General features: G+C 45.7%; 1 long non-coding RNA gene across 1 annotated transcript in view; it reads left to right on the top strand.

Annotated features, from left to right (window-relative positions):
* LOC142827698 (uncharacterized) overlaps positions 1 to 16439 on the top strand; it is a 64206-nt gene extending 47767 nt beyond the window's left edge. Inside the window, exon 3 of the long non-coding RNA XR_012902413.2 lies at positions 16202 to 16439. This is a non-coding gene — a long non-coding RNA (uncharacterized LOC142827698). The remainder of the gene's footprint in view (positions 1 to 16201) is intronic.
* Positions 16440 to 16779: the final 340 nt, after the last annotated feature.

Below are 16779 nucleotides of genomic sequence, written 5' to 3'. Positions count from 1 at the left end.
AATTTTACCCCATTGGTATGTAGCTGGGGCTCTTCCCTGGGCCCTTAGCCTCCCTCCCATTCATCCACAGCAACCTCCCACCCCAGTTTAATGGGGCTTCAAACCCAGGCTACCTCACCTTGCTGGGGATACGGCTTAAAGCAGCGGTGCTCAACCTTACTACCTAGGAGAGCCCCATAAATCTGAGCACAGCCTTGTGTGGGCCACACAGATTTTGCATATCCGACTATGTTGTAAAATCACCTATGCTGAGTCATATTTGTATGTTCAGCTTGTTTCCTATGTATTTCAGGAGGTTGTTTCCACACACAGTATTGTCTATGTACACATGTGTGGGAACTAAAGTGGTGTAACCACGACGACACAGCGCCAATGAATCAGCCATTGAAGCAGGCCGGGGGCCTTGTGAAATGCTCTGATGGGCTGTGTATGGCCCATAGGCTGGGCATCCCTCAGGTAGGATTCTGCTGTCATTCAAACCTCCCACATCGCAGAGAGAGGATAGAGGCAAAATCACTTGGGTGCGGATAGTCCTCCACTGCCTTCCCACAATTCCCCCCCTGCATGCCCGGCAGAAGAGACCAGTTCTGCTTCAATTTGCTTGTGAAGAACCACAGAGTGGCTCAGTGCACGGCAGCGCCTGGGGTAGGGACTCCTGAAATCCTAGCGAGTCGTGACACATGAGGTTGAGTGCAGCACGATGCAGTAACTCGGGTGTACTCGGGCCCACCGATGGGGGGTGGGCGGGTGACAACAGGATGCAAAGAGGCCTGGAGATCCCAGCCACTGCCACAGCTACTGCAGCAGTGGCTGGGGCCCCCGGGGCCTTTAAATTGCCACAAAACCTCCAGAGTGCTCTGGGTGGCTCTGAGGGCTGGAGGGTGTGCCGCAACCCAGGCGGTGCTGAGGGCTGGCTGCTCCACCCTCCCCCCCCCCCACTTGAGACCCTGCCCCTTCTGGGAGCACAGAGCCCCCTCCTTCCCCACACACTTTGCCCAGAGGCCTGTGGAGGCTGTCCTATCCCCTGGGTGTACTCAGGCTGGGCTGTCCCATTCGGGTCCAAGTGTTGATCAGCAATGTAGACACACCCTAAAGGCCTTGCCAAGGTCACAAAAGGAGTCTGTCTCCAAGCAAGGAAGGGAGCCCACAGTTCTCTTGGGTCCCCATCCAGTGCCTTAACCAGAAAACCAAGCTTCCTCTTAAGATTTCTGTAACCTCCTATAAATTCTGCAGCGTATAAAGATTTGGGACGGGACCAAGGAGCTGCGGAACAATTTGGCAGAGGCCCATTCAGCCTCTGAGAGAGAAGAACATGTGGAAGGGAAAAGGGTATGTCAGTTCATGCTAAATTCAGTAGAGCACAAGCCTTGATTTGTCCACGCTTCGATGCGAGCGTTAGACTCCAGCTGCTGCTGAGAAAAGAACGGCAGCTTTTGTGTTGCCTGAGTGTCCCTAGCTACTGGGAAGAAATCAGGCCCCAAGCAGACAGAGGAGCGTCTGCTAAAATGCGGCAGAGTGTCATGTTTTGTTGCACCGGGGAAAACACAGAGATGAACATTGAAATGTTGCGACCATCTAATAAGAAGCAGGAGGAAGCATCGGCAGGAGAGCATGAGGTGGGATCAGTGTGCCCTGGAGAAAGGCAAGCCAAAGGAAAGATGTCTCTGCAACTTTAAGGAGTTACAGGGCAAACGAGGGCACACAGGCAACAAAGTGTCTGTAAAATTAGTGGAGAATGATAGTTGTCCTAGAAACTGACAGAATGGAACAATAGTATTTTCAGCAAGAGCTTTTTGCAGAATATTGGAGGTTTCCTTTGAAAAAAAAAAGATTTACTTTTTTGTGTGGGAGGCCCAAGATTTGGAAGTGTGGGCTTCTGGCCAGCTTTTCATTCTGACCTAGATTTTAGATCTCATTTTTTCCCTTACCTTCTACTTAGCTGGCTACTGTAGCTCACAGACCTGGCTATAATCTGTGTCACATTTGTGTTTCACATTAGTGTTCCTTTCTATTTTTGTGGGTATTTGAGGAGAGAGATTTAAATATTTACATTGCATTAACTGTACATTTTTTTAAAAAAATGATCCCACACAATCAGCTGGAGTACTTTATAAACTAATAAAAACATTGTCTTTGAAAACGGCAAAGCACTGAAAGGTGACTTTAAAAAGTCAAGCACTCATCTTCTCCCAGTGGAAAGTGTCTTATTTTGCACCACTGGCGAAACTTTTTGTGCACAAGTCCGGTCTTTGAAGTCTAGCTCATGTTATTATCAGCATTAGAGTAACATCAAGAAGCCGCAGGCAGGATCTGGAATCCATCGTGCGGTGTGATGCTGAGTAAGACACAGGCCTTGTCTAGAAGAATCTACATTCCAAAGAGGCAAAAACACTGAAAAGGATAAAATGAGATTTATTATCCTCATTTTTCAGTGTCCTCATTTTTCAGTGTGAACCTAATGGGTCTACTCTGATTTACACCAGTTGAGGATCTGAGCATTCATCTTCTGCCATCCTTCTTTTGGCACTCACCATTAACTCTTTCTCTCCCAACAAAGGAAAACCAATCTCGTACTTTCAGGACCGCTGCTGATCAGAATGCTGGCTGTTTGCAGCCCTTTTGTGCAGGTGTACCTGACGACCCCAGGGGCAAAGCAATCCTATGACGAGAGAGGTTGAACTTTGGGTGGTCAGAACTGTCCAGAGTTTTTAAAAAACCAAGGTTGTGAGGATGGTCCTACTGGTTTGCTTTGCTTTGACATTTCCTCCTCTCACCCATCCATGTTGGCACTGGCAGATTTAAAGTTGATCCTTGGTAGAATTTTGGATACTCTGTAAAAAGATGTAGCTACTTGTTCAACATCCGAATCCAACAACACTGAAACCCACAAATCCAGGCTGCTGCTATTCCCCTTCTTCCTTTCCCCTAAATGAAAGTTCTTAAGAATAATAATAATAATAAATAAATAATAATTATTAATAATAATTAATAAGGTAGACTCCTTTGTTACTCACTAGAGGTAAAATTTATCTGTCTGCCTGTCTGCCACTTAAATAGTAGACCTTGTTTTGAAGGTTTATGGGGCTGTGTGCTGGCCCTCTCCACAAGCAGGGATTTTAGCCTGGTTGAATATACAACCTCAACGAGTACTGACAAATTATAAACTTGACTGATCTCAGCAGCAAGTTGTTCTTGAAAGCCCAGCTCTGTTTTCACAATAACTTCCTACTGTGCTGACTGGGGCCTGTGGGGGAGGAGGCCCAGGGAGGCCCAGTGGGGTGATGTGGGGCACCCCACTTAGCAATTAAGTAATTAAGTGGGGGGGGGCAGTGCACCTCCTGAGTACAACAACGAGTCACCTGTGACTTCACAAACAAAGACCGAAGCACCAAACCCCATTTGGAGGCACCAAACCATTGCATGTTGCTAATCTCAGTCCTTCTAGTTTACATTAGAAGTCCTTTGTAAACCTCCACACAGAAGCTACTAGCCTCAGTTAAGATAAACCAGAGTCAGGACTGTCACTGTTTTCTATCCTTGCTTGTCTACCCTTCACCCACTTCAGCTGGATTCCTCAGGTAGCCTGAGGAGGAGAGAGGTCCTGTGGGACCGTGTTGTCCCTATTGATTGTGGGTGGTTTAAAAACTCCCCCACTCTGTGCTTTAACACCTCTGTGACTCCCTTACGCTGTCGTGGTGAGGAAATAAAAGGGGAAATCCTAGAATCATAGAAGTGTAGGACTGGAAGGGACCACGAGAGATCACTGAGGCCAGTGCTGCTGCGCCTCATTTGCATGAGGTGCCCAATCCAATATGGGTGCTCAGAGGCTGCTGAGAAAAACAAGCAGCTGCAGCAGGGGCTACTATTATTGCTTCCTTATAACTGTTAGCAAAGTGTCTAGGATAGTCCCCTAGTATGTGGGAGAGCAGCGATACAAGTTCCCCCCTCTACTAGCTGAGGAAATGGGATTTGAATAGGGATCAGCCACCTCTCCAGTGAATGCCCTAACATCTGCGGTATACAGAGAGCAATGTTCCCTCTGATTTTTCCATTAATGTGCAGAATAAATTTTATGTGCACAGAGGCATGTGCAGATGTGCACCACCAACGGAAACACTAGCTGACGGCGGTGGGCAGAATTTGAATCTCTCCTGGGTTACCAAGTGCATAGCTTACAGGCAACACTGACAGTTACAGGGAACACTGGCAGTCACTCCTCCATTCTCTAGTCCAATTAACATGGAACAACTTCAATAGGAGGGATGGTGGGAGCTCTGCACAGACTATTCTGAAGTCCAGTGAGTAGGGTACTCATCTGTGACACGGCAGAATCCTGGTGAAGTCCCTGCTCCTCATCAGGTGGGAGGCGGGAGGGATCATCCCAGATGAGCGCACTAGCTGCTGGACTAATAGTTATGAGACATTCCCTCCCACCCCATCCCGAACTATTTTGTATAGAGTTAGGCAGCTTCTGAGCACAACTCCTCATGCACAGGGTTCAGTTGAGTAAGGTAGAGAAGTGCTGATCTTCCTCTGCTTTCTGAGTCCCTTCTCCTTGCCCAGTGCCGAGGGGGCTCTCCAAAGTGGTGGTGTGGGGGGAATACTGGAGAGCAAACTCACCCCACAGCAGCAGTTCCTGTCCCATAGGGTTGGGCCCAGCTCCCCCTTCTGGGCCTTGCCTCCTGGCCCTTGGGGCCACTGTGCCAGTCAGGTTTGACCTGGCCATCCCTCCATCATTGCCACGCACCAGGGTGCAGGGCCACTCCCTCAAATTTGGCCCAACTGCCCCTCCGTCATGACAGCCAGCGGACTGGGCCAAACCCGAGTGGTTCTGTGGCACCACGCAGCAGGTCGGAATGCCCAGAGTGGGGCCTGGCCCAGTGGGACAGGAGCAGGGCCGCCTTTAGGCCGATTCGACCGATTCCCCCGAATCGGGCCCTGCGCCTAAGAGGGCCCTGTGCTGGCTGCTCCCCTCCCACAGCTCTGTGGCCTGCCGGGCACACTGCAGGAGGGGGCATTGGCCCCGGAGAAGGAGCACAGTGGCTTCCCTGGATTTAAAGGGGCTGTGACTTGTGTGTGTGTGTGTGTGTGTGTGTGTGTGTGTGTGTGTGTGTGTGGTGGGTGTTTTTTGTTGTTGGTTTTTTTTGGTTTGCTCACCAAAAAATCCTGGCCGCCAGGGCCCCGTCGAAACTGTTCAAATTGGGCTCCGCCCTTCCTAAAGCAGGAGCCACCACTGTGAGGAGAATGCTGGATGGGCTGGCTCTCCATGCCCCCCATCCCTTCCCCGGCCTGCCCTCCAGGCCAGGCTGGGATTAGGGTTGCAGCGCCAGGGTGGAGGGTGCCGTTGCAGGTGGTTGGCGCCTGCTCAGCAGTTTAGTATGGCCCCTGACTCCACCCCTAGCTGTAAACCTCCTCTAACCGTGAAGCCGAGTTTCCTCGCTGGAGGAGGGAAGAGGCGATGGGATCTGGTGAGCAGTAGAATGCAAAGCTCCCGCAGATCTGAGCATCAGGACCAAAACTTGGGGAGAGGGGGTGTGGCACTGGGGGAGGAGGGATATGAAGCAAACGTTACAATCCCTTCCATCTTGGTTAGCATATGGACTCCCACTAGACATGCCTCCTTTAGGTATGCTGTAGGGCAGAGGTGGGGAACCTAACGCCTGAGGGCTGGATGCGTCCCCGGTTTGCCTGGATCCAGTGTCTGAGGCTCAGGGCTCCTTCCCCAGCATTCCTTCCTTCCTGTGTGTGCTCCAGCTGCCCCCCCCCCCCCAACTCCCACACTGGGCTGGAGCACACACATTCTGCTAGCCTGGGCCCCACGAGGCTCTGGTGTGTGAGGGGAAAATGGAGAGTGTCTTTCTCCTCAGTCAGGGACCACATCAGTAAGGATTTGTGGGGTTTTTCCCCTTTCACTTGTTTGTGGCCCCTGCTGGGTTTTTCTGTGGGTCAGCAGCCCCTGGCCCCAAAAAAGTTCCCCGCCCCATTGTAGGGTGAAGACAAATCCATATGTTCTTCCTATGAGACGATCCAGAAAGCCTGCTTTTAGACGGTTTCATCCTTCAGTAGTTTTGTTAACCTCTCCTGGCAAGAAAAAGGGGAGGTAACCAAGTGGTATTTTCAAAGACTCGAAAACCTAGACAGCCCTTCTATCGTGTGGGCGTACCGTGGACTTCGACGCATGGCTCTGCACTTCATCTGCGACTTGAAAAAACAACTTTGTGGGATACTAATTCTGTCCTTGGTTTCTTTCTTGTAGCGAATACTTCCAGCTGGGCCTTCAATTTGTGCCAGATGGATGACGGTTTTATGATGTGATATTGTGAGGAAGTCTGGGCTGAATACAGGCTGGGCTGGGGTTAATGGAGCTGCGCCATTAATGCGATGGTAGAGAACTTGTTTGGGAAACCTGAGTTATTTATTCTGAGCCTCAGTGGGAAGTTATCCTCTGTGTAAACTAAGGTTGAGTTTACCAGAGCGGATAAAGATTGTCGAGCTCTGTCTGATCCAGCGGCGTGAAGGGAGGAGCATGAAGATATTCCAAGGACTCAGCCCTCAGTATTCTAGTTGTTTCCAGAGCCCTTAAACCCGCTCTCATTCGTATGGTGAATAGGTTGTTGAGGGAAAAACACAATTGATTGTTTTGCTCAGCACCACACATACACCTCCCAAGAGCCCAGCCCCTCCTGTCTCATGAACAACATAGGCAAAGGAAGGATTATCGTACTAGTTTGAGAGAGGTCTTAGGCACAGACAGGCGCGTCAACAGGAGGGCAAAGGGGCAGCTGTCCCAAGCCCCACAAATCACTGCTGGAGCACTGTGCCACACGCTCCAGGTGGGTCAAAGGGCTGGGAGGAGGGGGCATGCCATGCTCTGGGTGGTGCTGAGGGCTGGCTGCCTTTGGCTCCACCCCTTCCACCTGAGGCCCCACCCCTTCTGGGAACACAGAGCTGCTCCCCTCCACCTTGCCCAGGGGTCTGAGGAGACTATCAGCTCCCCTGGGCACAGAGACATTGCCCAAGCTGAAAAAATGCCAGGTAGGTTCGGGAATTGAACCAGTCTAGTGAGTTAATCCAGACCAGTGCATTGATCACAAGGCCCTCTTGCTTCTTTCTGACTATCTGAAACTGAAAAAGCTTCAAGAAGCATAGCCCACGTTTCTGTCACCTTCATTTAGTGAATTTGTCTCAATGTCGTTACATTCCATGTGGCTATGTTGATGTTCAAAGTCTCAAAGGGGTAGAGCTGTGTTAGTCTAACTTTAAAAACTAGTTTTTATATATCTATAAAATCAAGAGCTTTTGTGGGCAAGACCCACTTCCTCCGATGAGCTTGAGTGGAGGAAAAAAAGGGGGAACCCCCCACAATTTATAACAGAAAATGTAGGGAGAAGGGGAAAAAAAAGTACCTGTCAATTGTAGTGATGGTGCTAACGAGGCTGAGTGGACTGGAAGTATCCCATACTTAGCTTTTGATGTCAATTGGGTGTTGAATGTAAGGAAAGCTGGCTTTATAATTGGCCATCCAGTTCAAGTCTTTGTTCAAGCCATGGGAAACATGTCAAATTTGCATATGAAGGTCAATTCCATGCTCTCTCTTTGTTGACGTTACACCAGTAGTATGCTTGCCGGGTCTGCCCTGGTGGGATACAGATGGCATGGTCATTATTAATCTGACCTGTGAACAATCCATAATGGACATGGTTGACTTGTTCATCATCTGGCTTGTCTTGGGCAAATTTCTAAGCTGACAAGTCCGTTCCTCTCTAGGTAGCCCCCTTTTAGTTGCCTCTTACAACACGCAAGAGAAGCAGGATCTAGTCTGTCCCCGGACCCACAGAGGTAGCACAAAGTCTATATTATAGACAATATGAAAGATGGCACATGATTTTTCTGCCTACCGGGGTTTTCAGTTGATAAAATGAGCTATATGCAGAGAAGTAGGACACTAATACTTGTATAGTATTGTAATGTACAATATTCCCAGTAATCATTAGGCAATATTTTGGTCGCCTTAATGGCACCTCAGGAGATGTACCATTGAATGTGGCCCTGAGACACAAATTGTCACCACCTTCTCCCTCTACATTGGCAAAAGAGTATGCTCAGAAGTGAAGCTCTGTTTTCTTATTTCATGTTGGGTTCACATTAAGAGGCCAGGTACTTGACTGAATCTGTGTCTTGTCATCTGCTATTTTAGAGGCCTTATAAAGACGCTTTAGAAGAATGATCTATTTAGTTTATCTAAGGTAGGGTTAAGGGGTGACCACTGAACCAGGCAAAGGAGGAACAATGAAAGCCAATGACTGACAGTTGAAGTAAGACAACTTCAAACTGGAAATACTTTGAATATTTTGTCTTCGCTAACAGGAAGATTTATGATTTTTATTTTGGGTTGGTAGGTTTTTTAAAGCAGGAGATGACTAACATGCGATAAGTATCTTTTTGTAGAATCCTGAACTGAGACAATGCCCTGTGGTGTTTACTAGGTTAGGTCAGTACTATAACATCTGCCTATGGTTGATCTTGCCTAGCTTACCTCACAGGAAAGCTATAGTGCTTCTTCTCTAATTTTTGTATCACTAATCTTGTAACCTGAATAGGTAGAGCCCTGTGCAGATACAAAATTTGTATCTGTATCCGCAAAAATGAGCCACAGATATCTGCACTGACATTCATGGATGCAGATACCTGAGGATAAAAAGCAGATATCCGCAAATTTGAAGGGTTCTAGATAAAGGGTTCATGTGTATTGCATCCGCATCCATATCTGCAAAAATGAGCTGTGGGTATCTGCACCCATATTTGCAGAAGTGGGTCCCCGTGGATATAAAGAGGATATCAGTAGATTTGCAGGGCTCTATGAATAGGTTCCAACATTACCTATAATTTTCATCAGTTCCAATACTGTTTCCTCTAGTGATGTGACAAAATCTACAAAGTTACCTGCTTTTTGGAGATCCCTGTAGCAATGTCATTGTTAACTTGGGAGAGAGAGTTACACTCACAGCAGCAAAACAATAAAAGCGCCAACTTTGTCATATTTTCATGAATTTAATCTCCACATTTGACAGAATAACTCTTCAGAGGACAGTTACATTGTCTGTGCAATTTGTTTTCATAAAAAATGTAGTAACGTTTGCAGGGGAAACATTTAAAAATGTTCTCTTTTTGAAATGCTGCTTTTTTCTTCCTCATGTGTCTTCTAAATAAACACTCATAGGGCCTACAAGCTCCACATTTACACTTATACACACACACACTCTGTGATGACATCTTGGACTTATGCCACTTCACAAATTTAAACATCTCAGAGGCGTTTACAGAGTCTGGTTCCTCACTGTATGAATGTGGTTTGATGGCCATGCAACTTTACCAAAGTCAACAAAGTTACCCTAGTGTAAACCTGGAGTAATACTGTAGTGAATGAGGCCTTTCACGAATTAAACACGTGAAGAGACGTAACAAAATTGTATCACACCATGATTAGCCAACAGAAATATCAAGTTCTATCAGATGCCCCTCATTTCTAATGCCGCCAGCCTGCCTGCCTGCCATACCAGCTGAGCTGTGCTTGTGTCCATGGTAAGCCAGGCTGGGTGTCAACCCTTTTATAGTTCCATGCAGTCAGGTCTTTGGATCTTTGCACCTGTCTAAAGCCCCACTGAAAGCAAAAGCAAAACCCTGTCTGGAGCATTGACAAAGTTGTTGGATTTGGGTCCCCGCTCCTCTTCAGTTACAACAGTGAAATGCTACATCAGAAGTGGATCACTCTTAATAGTTAATTTTTAAAGCCATGTTAGTGGTGCCTGTCCCAAAATGGAGATGTGAACACAGTGCCGGTTGTGGCAGCCTCATGCAATGTGGTCCGAAATCCACAGACTTGGGTTGACTCTTTCCTTGGGCTGGTGCCCACACACAGTTAAGATCTTGGCCGAGCCAAAGTGCCTGACTTAGTGTGGGAGCTGAGGTCTGTTGCAATAAATTACATAGGAGCAGGAAGGAAGAGTGAAAATCAGTGGTTTCAGCTACCTAGTGGTTCATTTTTTGTTCTTGTTTTTCAGTTAGCAATCTGTAAAAATTATTGCAAAACTAGACTCCTCTCTCCAGAGTCAATAATAATCCCTGTGCCAGGTGGTGTAATAATTCCTCTCCCCTCCTCCCCCCAAAAAAGGGCAAACCTTGGAGGGAATTAGATTGGTTTAGGAAGTAGACTCCGAAGTTCCAAGTTAGTGCAGCTGGTTCCTCACTGCTAAAGGTCAGCTAAGTGAAGGGCTAATATTACAGTTCCATAATAGCACTGGAAGGCTATAATTTTTATTCCATTTGAATTTTAAAATGAGAAAAAGTATTTCTTTGGCTTGGTAAATTCCATGAAACCTTCCCACCTCTGTTTCCATTTTAACATAAAAATAGAAACCGTCTAGCTCATCTCTTGTTTCCAAGTTGGCAAGGAGAAGTTCGTGTGTTGGTTGGTAGTACTAGAGTTTATTAAAAGACAGCTTAGCCTAGTTTGACTTTATTTCATTACATTTGATTCTACGCTGTTAAATACTCAATGCCAGATCTTCAACTGGTGAAAATTGGCATTGGTGTAGGAGAACAAGAACGGAAGCCATTATCGGGGTCAATTTTTAAGTCAACGGTTGAACATTCACAAAGGCCCGTTCCTAACATATTTAGATAGGCAACACTCTTGTTGTTTCTGGGAGTTTTGCATCAGTAAGGATTTCTTATTGAGCAGAATTAGCACTTTCTCCTAATTCTTCCCAGCAGCATAGCATGAGAATATTAGCTTTCATTTAAGAAGCAATAAGAATGATTATTTTCCCCAGAGAATTATTAAAAAGAATCCTCAGCCTCTTCTGGCCTTCAAGCAAACCCTTTGAACTTTGCTGCAGTTAATCGGTAATCGGCTAATGTGGAAGGCTACGGTAAGGGCAGAGCTGGTCCATTCTGACCTCTCTTTGCTTGGATTCTCAGCAGGCCTGGATACTTACGGTGACTCTGGAAAAGTGGGGATAACAGGAAGAAATATTTCTGCTTCCCAGGCTGGTTCTCAGAGCAGAATAATCAGGTTTTCTTTAAGGAGATGATTGCAAACATGACGACTGCAAAGCCCCTACTGCCATGGTGTTCAACCTTGTTTCATTTGCAGACCCCTAAAATATTTCAAATGGAGGTGCGGAGCCCTTTGGAAATCTTAGTCTGTGGACTGCCAGGGGCTGTGGACCACAAGTTGAAAATCACGGCTGTATAGCAGGTTGATAATGTCCCAAGAAAAAACGTGTATTTCAATAAACTGAGCAAACACGTAGGGTTCAGTCCTGGATACCTTATACAGGTAAAATGTATACCCCCTTCTCTCTCTCTTTCTCTATCTTACCAAAAAAAAAAAAAAGTTTCAAGGTTTCCTTCTGTGTTTTGTTTGTTTGTTTGTTTTTTTAACCTTACTGCATCAGGCAGCAAATTTTTGAAACATGGAACATATATTTAATCCAAATTTTTAATCCTGACCAAAAAGGATGAAATGTTCCTGAACATTTTCATAAAAATGTCCTATTTTTCAATCCGTTCAAATCAAAAGGTGTGTCTGCCTGTTTATAAGGACCCTGTGTGGCCTCATGAACTGAGTATGAATCTATGCAATCCCTAAAGGCTACAATGATTACCATACAATATGGGTCTGGTCCCTAGCCCATTCTTAGAGGGATTATCGGATTGGTGGTGACCTGTAGCGATTTGTACAGGTCCAAGCACCTCTTGTTCATGATGTCCTTTGCCCCAGAAGTGTACTGACCTCCCACACAACTGGTTGTAGAGGGGTGTGAAGGAACCCAGATGCTATCCAGTGAAGTGAAAAAATTCTATTGAGAAAAAAAAAGCTGCAGGAAAAGGAAAAGTTGTTGAAGGGGAAAAAAGGGACCAGGGACAAAATGCAGTTGTGGTCCCATTTTAGATGTCTAGTATTTTCTAAATTTCTTTACCGGATGGAAGGCGCCAATACTGGGCTGTCTGGTTCAATACTGGGCACCTGGCAACCCTAGCCATAAAGCACCTAATAGCCATGCACAGATAGAATCCTAGAATACTAAGACTGGAAGGGACCTCGAGAGGTCATCGAGTACAGCCCCCTGCTCTCACGGCAGGACCAAATACTGGCTAGACCATCCCTGATAGACATTTATCTAACCTGCTTTTAAATATCTCCAGAGACGGAGATTCCACAACCTCCCTGGGCAATTTATTCCAGTGTTTGACCACCCTGACAGTTAGGAACTTTTTCCTAATGTCCAACCTAAACCTCCCTTGCTGCAGTTTAAGCCCATTGCTTCTTGTTCTATCCCCAGAGGCCAAGATGAACAAGTTTTCTCCCTCCTCCTTATGACACCCTTTTAGATACCTGAAAACTGCCATCATGTCCCCCCTCAATCTTCTCTTTTCTAAACTAAACAAACCCAATTCTTTCAGCCTTCCTTCATAGGTCATGTTCTCTAGACCTTTAATCATTCTTGTTGCTCTTCTCTGGACCCTCTCCAATTTCTCCACATCCTTCTTGAAACGCGGTGCCCAGAACTGGACACAATCCTCCAACTGAGGCCTAACCAGCGCAGAGTAGAGCAGAAGAATGACTTCTTGTGTCTTGCTCACAACACACCTGTTAATGCATCCCAGAATCATGTTTGCTTTTTTTGCAACAGCATCACATTGCTGACTCATATTCAGCTTGTGGTCCAGTATAACCTCTAGATCCCTTTCTGCCATACTCCTTCCTAGACAGTCGCTTCCCATTCTGTATGTGTGAAACTGATCGTTCCTACCTAAGTGGAACACTTTGCATTTGTCTTTATTGTGGTAGTGTTAGAACATATAAGAAACAGGAAATATTTGAAACGTGGCCCCCCAGGAACACCTCAGAAGCACACAGCTTACTAGTACTTATTCAAATTCTTTTGCTAAGTATATCCCAGGTTTGACCACTTTTGCTGAAGCCCTTAGATAGTGACTCACAAAGGAGTGACATAGACCTGGGACAGGTAACAGCAGTTTGCGAGAGAAGGAAATGACAAGCCAATGCCATTTGACTAGCCTATTTCACATTGGACTGATGCTATTAGTCCAGTGAGGTTAAGGGCTATCCTGGCTCAGGATCAGGGATGGGGCACTTACCAGCTCTTATGCAAACAGGATGTGTGCAAATGCGGAGCGTTCGTGTGCCCAAACAGCAGAAATGGTGACCTAAGATAACACTGACTACAGATGTCAAGCCAGTGCTGCCCTTCTCCAGCCAGGAGGTCCGGTTCTATTGCTACAAGAATGCCAGAGGAAGTAACCAGATTCTGGTTGTTTCCTGTGAAAGCAGGGGAATCAAGGAAGTGCAGAAAATTCAGCCCTATAACAGCATTCTTTCATGGGAAACAGAGAATTTTCCATAGATCAACCATGGAAACTTGGGCTTGGAGGGTTGGGAAGGAATACCCATACGCAGGCTGTATGAGATGTAAGTGCGGGTGACCCAGCTGGGTAAGAACTTCCCGCAGATATCTACAAGACTATTGTGTTGAATTCAAGAAAGCATAAATAGCAGATAATTTGCCACAAGAGCTCAGGCTTCCATGAGACCTAGATGGATGAATGATACAGATCTAGGCTAAGCATTGTATTCTAACCGCATCCCGTGGTCTTTAAAACCCATATAAAATTCTGATTGGATTCAAATGACACTTCATGATGCAGATTTCGTCTGCGGGAGTAAGAGAGTGGCAAAGTTTCTATATTAAAACACTGGATTGTGGCTAGATCCCAAATTATAACTAACACATTATGACACACCGTGTAATTTTCAGATGTGCTCAGCATTGACCTATCTCTGCTCCTATTGACGTCAGTTGACTTCAATGGAGACAGAATTAATTCAGTGCTGAACATTTGGAAAATCTCACCCACAGTTTTTTGTTTTTATAATATTAAGGGAATTGTTGCAACAGCAAGATTCTTTGCTTTATTATTATTTTACAAAGGCACAATTACAACTGTTACAAACGGAGGAAGGTGAAGTACTTGCTCTAACTTTGCATAAGAACATAATATAAGAATGGCCATACTGGGTCAGACCAAAGGTCCATCCAGCTCAATATCCTTTCTGCTGACAGTGGCCAGTGCCAGATGCCCCAGAGGGAGTGAACACATCAGGTAATCATCACGTGATCCCCCTCCTGTCATCCATTTCCAGACAAACAGAGGCAAGGGACACCTTTCCTACCCAACCTGGCTAATAGCCAGGGCTCGACAAATAATACAATCTATTCGCCACGGGCGAGTAGATTGTAACCTAGAAGAGCAGGGTTCGGGTGATCTGCACATGCGCAGAACGATCTGCGCATGCGCAGATCGCCAGACAGCGCAGCTGGCGAGTGGGACTCACCGCAGTTCGGCGAGCCCTGCTAATAGTCATTTATGGACCTAACCTCCATGAATTTATCTAGCTCTTTTTTGAACCCTATTAAAGTCCTAGTCTTTGCAATATCCTTTGGCAAGGAGTTCCCCAGGTTGACTGTGCACTGCATGAAGAAAAACTTCCTTTTGTTTGTTTTAAATCTGCTACATACTATTTTCATCTGGTGACCTCTAGTTTCCTACATTATAGGAACAAGTAAATAACTTTTCCTTATTCACTTTTTCCACACCGGTCATGATTTTATAGACCTCTATCACATCCCTACTTATTCTCCTCTTTTTTAAGATGAAAAGTCCAAATGTTTAATCTCTTTTCATATGGGACATGTTCCAAACCCCTAATCATTTTTGTTGCCCTTCTCTGAACCTTTTCCAATACCAATATATCTTTTCAAGATGAGGCAACCACATCTGTACACAGTATTCACAATGTGGGAGTACCATAGTTTTATATAGAGGCAATAAAATTTTCTCTGTCTTATTCTCTAACCCTTTTTTAAACATTCCTAACATTCTGTTTGCTTTTTTGACTGACGCTGCACACCGAGTAGATGTTTTCAGAGAACTATCTACAATGACTCCAAGATCTCTCTCTTGAGTAGTTGTAGCTAAATTAGTCCCCATCATATTGTATGTATAGTTGGGATTATTTTTTCCAATATGCATTATTTCACATTTATCAACATAAAATTTCATTTGTCATTTTGTTGCCCAATCACATAGTTTTGGTGAGATCTTTGTGAAGCTCTTCATAGTCTACTTTGGTCTTAACTATCTTGAGCAGTTTAGTATTGTCTGCAAATTTTGCCACCTTTAATTCAGATATATTAAGTACAAGTTGTGGAAGGTCATGAGTAGACTGCATTAAAGAAAAACTCAATATTGGAAAGCTGAGTGAATGAAATGAGGCATTAGAATCATAGAAAACTAGAACCGGAAGGGAGGTCGTCGAAAGGTCATCAAGTCCAGTCTTCTGCCCTCATGGCAGGACCAAGCACCATCTAGGTGTGTGTCGAACCTGCTCTTAAATATCTCCAGTGATGCAGTTTCCACAACTTCCGTAGGCAACTTATTCCAGTGTTTAACCACTCCGACAGGAAGTTTTTCCTAATGTCCAACCTAAACCTCCCTTGCTGCAGTTTAAGCCCATTGCTTCTTGTCCTGTCATCAGGGGTTAAGGCGAACAATTTTTCTCCCTCCTCCTTGTAACACCCTTTTGGTACTTGAAAGTTATCATCATGTCCCCTTCTAATCGTCTCTTTTCCTAATTAAACAAACCCAATTCTTTCAGTCTTCCCTCACAGGCCATATTTTTATTTTGTTGCTTTTCTCCGGACCCTCTCCAGTTTCTCCACATCTTTCCTGAAATGTGGTGCCCAGAACTGGACACTATTCCATTTGAGGCCTAATCAGAACAGAGTGGAGCAGAAGAATGACTTCTTGTGTCTTGCTTATGTACTCCTGTGAATTTATCCCAGAATGATGGGGTTTTTTTTGGTAACCATGGCTGGCTAGGGGAGTGTGCAGGGAAGGAGGGAGGAGTATGGAGGCCTTTTGCTGTACTCTCCTGGCTTTGTACATTGACAGCTCTATGACTCGGGGAGAGCACACGTGGGCAGGCTGATACATCCTTCTGATTGACCCACCCCAGCACACTAGTCTCACTGCAGCCTCATGGTGTCAGAGGTGCAAGTGGGCTTCAAATGGGAAATCTAATTCACTTTGGGTCCCTCTCTTCCATGCTCAGAAATGAAGGCCTGGTCTGTGCTACCATCGATCTAAGTGACGCAACTTCTACTAGGTGAATAACGGTGCTGAAGTCGATGTCCTTCGATCTACTTCCCGCAGTAAGTTCCCTGCAGTGAGTCAATAGCAGATGCTCTCCCATCATCTCCGCTTACACTTCTTCTGGAGGAGTAGCGGAGTCGACGGGAGAGCTCTCAGCGGTCGATTATCGACTCGATTAATCGACCTCCGCTGGATCGATTGCTGCCCATTGATCAGTGGGGAGAGAAGAACAAATAATAGTGAGATGTAATCAGCCGCTGACTGACACATTCAGCACCATGGAATTGAACGCAGGACACACGAGACAAATGTTCCCAACAGCAAATGCCCCAGTTCACCCATAAAACAGTGGCAAGGGAGGGGAGAAAAGAGCACATGTCAATAAATACCCACATTCAGAAAAATCCAGCATCCAAGCTATGATTCTGGGTGCTGAGCATTGCTGTTCTTATTCTCTTTAATTTAAAACAACCCCCCCACCCAACCTTCTACCATGGAAGTAGGCAGCCTGATAGTTGTTTTATTTTCTTTAGAGTG

This window comes from Pelodiscus sinensis, chromosome 3 (genome assembly GCF_052426305.1).
Source record: "Pelodiscus sinensis isolate ZL-2025 chromosome 3, ASM5242630v1, whole genome shotgun sequence".
Lineage (NCBI taxonomy): Eukaryota > Metazoa > Chordata > Testudines > Trionychidae > Pelodiscus > Pelodiscus sinensis.
The sequence above is the reverse complement of the archived record's forward strand: the minus strand, read 5'-3'. Positions and strand labels throughout refer to the sequence as shown.